The sequence below is a fragment of the Pinus tabuliformis genome, chromosome 3_2, assembly GCF_031772625.1.
Source record: "Pinus tabuliformis cultivar Carrire ecotype Pingquan chromosome 3_2, CPIR1, whole genome shotgun sequence".
NCBI lineage: Eukaryota > Viridiplantae > Streptophyta > Pinopsida > Pinales > Pinaceae > Pinus > Pinus tabuliformis.
The window spans coordinates 529,726,222-529,732,508 of NC_142302.1; positions in this window are offsets into that span (position 1 = coordinate 529,726,222).

The following is a 6,287-nucleotide window of genomic DNA, read 5'->3' on the forward strand; positions in this document are numbered from 1 at the left end:
TAAATTTTGTGGCTGGACCAGACTGATGTTTAGAGATAAGTACTTGACTTCATGTTTGCAATGAACTTGTTAGACACATATGGAGAAGATAGCCAAATAGGATAACTGTCAGTTTCGTATATTATTCACAATGATACATATGTATAATATATTGGAGTGACCCTTGGTTTTATATTCCAAGAGGTATCTTGGAATCCTTTTGACTGTTCAGCTTCCACACCAACCCTTAGAGCATTAGGTGTCCAACATTCCCCCCCTCAATCCAAAGGTGTATGTATGAATCCAATAAGAGATTTGTAAGACAAAATGTGTAAAACTATTCATGGAAACACTAGGTTGAATGTGATCTCTAAAATGTTTGTATAAAGGGGTGGTTTAAAGATAACCACCAACACTCAAATGCTTAGTACAATTCCCGAAACTCTTCCAAGTCTCGCAAGAAGATGAAATGTTATACTAGAGAAAGTGTCCCTAATGCTTTGGAGAGGGAGACCTTCAACCTTGAAAATGGAGGTCTACAACTTGCGGTGGTTTAAGGATTACCACCAACTTTGGAATGCTTAATGCAATTCCTGGCACTCTTCGAGAACTAGAAAAAATTTGAAGTCTTCTGGTAGAGGAAGTGTCCCCAATTATTTGAAGAGGGAGAAGCTCAACCTGAAAATGTCTCAACATTGTATAGATGATTTAAGGATGACCACAACCAAAGTCACAATGAAGGGAATCTCGTTCTCTGGCTACAACTTTGAATCAGGTATGGCGGGTTGTAGGTCAGGCTCGCTTGAAATCTCAACTGCAAGACTATTCAATACTCTAGAACAAGTTCTGACATATGACTGAAACATCTTCTTGGCTGTTTAAGCCCATTGCCAAGAAGCGATCCATCCAAGGTGAATCTTTGTTCTTGCAGGAGGCTTGTTTTTGGATAATTTGTTTGAAGAAAGAGTGGTTTTATGAGAATTATTACATGGATGAAGATCAAAACAATGATATTTAATATGGTCAACTTGGTCAAAATGTTGGAATATGATAATTTGGTATTGTTACTATGGAAGAGGAACATAATCTAGAACATTTGAAGGTGAACTGTTAGAAGGAATCCAACGCTCTGGAACTAGATGAGATTTGAGTAATATAAAATATGAAAGGACACATCCTTGTCATATCTAAGACTATTTATGTGCTTGTTATGGAAAACCTCTTCCCAAGGTCTGATGACAGGGTTAGGAAGTGTAGATCGAACTTCTGCATTTGCATGTAACTCTACTCTTGAACTAGGCACTAAATGTGAATCAACCTCAAGTTTATATTCTTGCTACTAATGGGAGTGTGTCTCAACATTCTGAATAAAAATAGGTTCAGAATGATGACTCCACTACTTTAATTTTTCTTGTTGCAATTGAGATTCAAGCTCCAAAATGTCTACCTTCTCCCATGTATATTTCCAACAGGTTTTAATATAACAGAGACTGTTCTTGTTGATTTTAATTGTGTCTTCGATAGTAGATTGTATCAGAGTTTTGAGAAAATATAGTACCCAACCAATTATAGCCACAACAAGTGCATCATTATTACAATAAAAGTGTAATAGTTCTTAACTTAGGCAATGAAGGAACTCTCCTCCACAAAATATTGCGTTTAACTTTCAACATTTTTCCTTCTTGATCAGGTAAGAAACTAATTAAAAAATATTCAATATCAACTTCACTTTTCACGATACTATGTCAATACTTCAATATAAGCATATAAACCACTACTCATCAACTATAATATATATCATGCCAATGTCATCATATACCATACACACACCTTCATAAAGAGAATTCAACGTGTATATTCCCATCACAATGTATAGATCATACAATAAACATATAATAAAAGGAATTCAACATGTATGGGACTCCCTTTAATGTGTGGATTCAACTAACATTTAGATTAAATGATTCACATGCACCATTTACACGCTCCTTCAGTAATATATCGACTCTATACTGCAAAGATAAATCACCTCATGGTCCCTTTAATCTGTCCTGGAGTGGTGCACATGCCTTAATTTCCTTGGATGACTTGCGAATGGTCGATATTTCTAGTATTTCTTCTCCTTCCATTCTCAATCTACGTCGAGCTATCTACTTGGTATGGATTGAGGATGCATTTCAATCTTTGATTCAAAAAATATGGCATTATGTGCTCCTTTAACTATGCAACGGAATCGAATTATTCAACACTCCATGCTGACCATATGGTATATTAATTTGATTGTGGTATGATTGTGGTATGATGATGGTATAGTAGTGGAGAAGGGTGTAAGGGAACCAGTGGGTATGGATTCGATGGGTTTGGTGAGAGGAGTCGATGGTGTAGAGAGTCGAGGGTGAAGAGAGGTTGTACAAAATGTTATATAATTGCAAGAAGATTTAAAAACACGCAATGGGATGTTTGGATATTTTGCTGTGTAGTGGGCAGAGGAGATGAGAGATGTGAGCCAATGGTAGGGAGGAGTGGTATGACTCGCTACGGGAGGCCAACCGATTATGGTATAGCTCATTGGGGAATTTATTTGAATACCAAATCATTTCAATGTTGGCTGAATCGTTAAATGTTGTCTTTGCCTGGTAATGTTATGGGATATTCTTGCAGACAATTGATGATGCTGAATATAGCACTTGTCTAGGTGGAAACAAATATTTTAGGAGCAGGGTAGCTTCCCAGCTTAGCTACGGGCTCCACAAATGAAATCTTGTGCCACCATTGGAAGATTGATTGTTTTCAGGGCGTAGAGGAAAACTTGGAGTGCTCAATGCTCAATCTAATGCATCAGGGCCTTGAGACACAACAAAAATCACAAATAATGAAATGGAAATATTATCCTCCAATGCGTAGGGTTATGCTACTGCTACAGGAATCGATGGGAAAGAAGAATATTTGATTTGGTCAAATGGCCAAGAACATTTGAATCCTAGAATTGATAGAAATAACTACAAAAAGTTAATGAGCAGACCTTTTTGAGCTAAATCGAAAACTTGAGCATGACAAGTGCATTGTTGACATAGTTTAGATGAAGCCCACATTTGGCCACAACATGGAATTCTCACCACAACGTGGAATTCGAAATGCACATAGGAAATTGGAAATCACACAACACAAAGAAACTGGAGAAGGGAATTTGAACGTTCAACTTCGTGGTACCAACAATTTAGGTCAATAGGCAGTGGTTTTCTAAAAAAAACTATAAGATCAAATGAACAATTGGGTGCACATCTCATCGGAAATCGAGACAGGGATAGAGTAGATTCCTTTCTACCTGAAGCAGTTGGTGGATTGGAACGTTATGTTAGGGCGTAATATCTCAGAAAAAATTGTTACATACGGGGCTAAAGAATGATAGACTTTAGGAGGATAGGTAGGTTTGATGGTAGAACCGACATATAGAGAGAGGCAAACGAGTGGCTCAAACTTGAGCAAGGAAGGAAGGAACTTCGGTGATGGGCAGAGATGGCGGGGAGCACCTTTTTCTTTTTAATTGATTTTTAAAACTCTATGTAACACAGGCCAACACTATTCAAGGAGAAGCGCTTAAATTGGGGACCTGTAAACCTGACGCTCTCATACCATGTTAGACACACATGGAGAAGATAACCAAATAGGATAAAAATGAGTTTCATATATTATCGACAATGGTACATATTTATAATACATTGGAGTGACACTTGATCTCATATTCCAAGTGGTCTTTTGTACTCCCTTTGACTTTTCATCTTCCATACCAACCCTTAGAGGATTAGGCGTCCAACATAACTGTTATTTTCATCCTTTATTTTTTTATCCATATCATTTTATATTATAAGGATATGTATATTTTTTATTTAAAAAGGGGTTATTGTGTTGGGAAGTAGGCTAGTGGTCCTAAATTTTAATTTACAGAGGCTGGGAAAACTCAGCAAGCCCCCAGGGTATAGGCCCACTTAAGGGAAATTTAGACTTATGTAGGTAAACCCATGAAAATTTAAATAGTACTATATCAATGCTAAAAGCTAGAGAATGTAAATTATATCCAACTATTCTTAAGGAAGAAGGAATTGTTTCGAAATAATATTTGACTGTGGTGAAGATAAGCATTTTTTGTTTTATTGAAATGCTGTGGGAAAATTAGTACATTCAAACCAATGGTAATATTCTTATAAAATACATATAAAATCATAGAAAAATAATTTCCTTGCATGTCATTGAAGGCTAAATTATATGTGTCACAATATACTTCATAAACAAAGCTACTACTCAAGGGGTGCCAACTATATATAGACATACAAATAACAGGTGTTTTAAATCAGCAACCAAGAGAACAACCTGTTAGGTCCCTATACTACTAGTGTAACCCGTTATTTTTATTAGTACAACCCACTTATTATATTTTTGTTCTAATGTAGTCCCCATATTGTTATTATTGTGCCCCATAGAACCCCACTATTGTTATTATTGTGCCCTTACATTATTATTGTTATGTCGGCTCTGATTATATTATGACCCCTTAGACTCATATATATAGAAAGGAGGTCTTGTCATTTGTATCATCCAATAATTGTTCATTTGTGCAATGTAAAGGAGGTTGTTCCCTTGAAGAGGCTTATTTCTAAGGCATTCATCTACCTTTTCTATCTTTTCATGAGCTGGTTTCATAACATTTGGATTTGGTATCAGAGCTTTGGATTCTAGCATTTCGCTGCTCCAAACAGGTCATGGTGACATTTTTGTTATAAATTTGTTTCTACGACATTTCAGAAGCTAAAAAAAAACTTGTTTGACACTCAATTGCACTAAACGTTGGGTCCAAATTTTAGATTTTGTCTCGCTATAGTTTCAGAGATAGGATCTGAGGAAGTACAATTTTTGCAAGCTCCAGAATTTCATATAAATAGGCCATCGTGGTATTTTTGATATAATTCTTTCGCTATGAAGTTTCAGAAGCTAAAACAAAAACCCATTAGAGAAGAAATTTGTCTAAACCTTGGGTCCAAATTTCATATCTTTCCCCACTATATGTTTGGATAAATGATCTAAGGAATTTAAGGTTTTTGCAGACTCCCGAATTACATCCTAAAACTGCAACCTTGGGAAAATTGTCGTAAAGTTATCTCTGAGCATCAGATTGAAAGTTCATCAGAAGTTACATAAAGAGGACAGACTTTATTTTGTTTGGGTATAATTTTCATAACCTACAATTGAAACAGTGACACATGGCATGTCATACAAGTTCACTCTACTAAACTAGTCTGTAGTTAGGTCATTGCGGGAGTTTGAGAATAAATCTCTCTTCAGGAATCCAATTGCGATCAAACTTACAGATTTAGAAATATGACTCAAAGGGTTATTACAGATCAAAATTTGAGAACTTAAAGATCCAAAAGTCCAGAGTTATAGTCATTTGAAGATAGAGCTCCTAAAATCAAGAAAAAGCAAGATGAGGAAGTTTGATGACAAGGATCCGGTAAATTGGATACTACAGATGGAGAAATATTTTGATCTACATGGTGTACCACTGTTACAAAAGGTACATATTGTATCTAATTATTTAGAAATGAATCAATTTTTATGGTATGAAGGGATTTGTTCTCGTAAACCACTTTCCACGTGGTCAATTTTCACGGAGGAAATGATAGCACATTATGAGGATAGAAAGAGAAACACCTTATTTAGCCAATTGATAAATCTCAAACAAAAGGGTTCAATGGCAGCACACATTGAGGACTTCCAAAAATTGAATATAAGGGTAAATGATATTCCAGAGAAGAAAATGGTTGATGTCTTCATAGGGACTTTAAAGGATAACATTCAACATGACGTTCGTCTTTGGGAACCTGATTCATTGAAGAAGGCATTTAGGTTGGAAAGAAAAATTGGAAGAGAAATTATGGAAACAATAAATCCCACCACTCATAACTATAATTATGGAATTTTCTTTTATCCTAGCCTTCCACAACCTACAAGGTTTACACCACAACAATTGGAAGAAAAAGGAGAAAAATGGCTTTGTTGCAATTGTGATAGCAAATACACCAAATGTCATAAGTGTGTTGAGAATAAATTATTTTACATAGATTATGAAGAGGGGGAAGAAAAGGATCAAGAAACATCAAAAGAAGAGGATATACAGTAGGAACCCACCCTAGAGAATGAAGAAATGAATCCAACCATATCTTGTAAAGCATTGGAAAGAATTACCACTCCTCAGACTCTCAAGATAGAAGGACATATGAAGAAGAAAAAGGTTCAAGAAGTGAAAGATCACA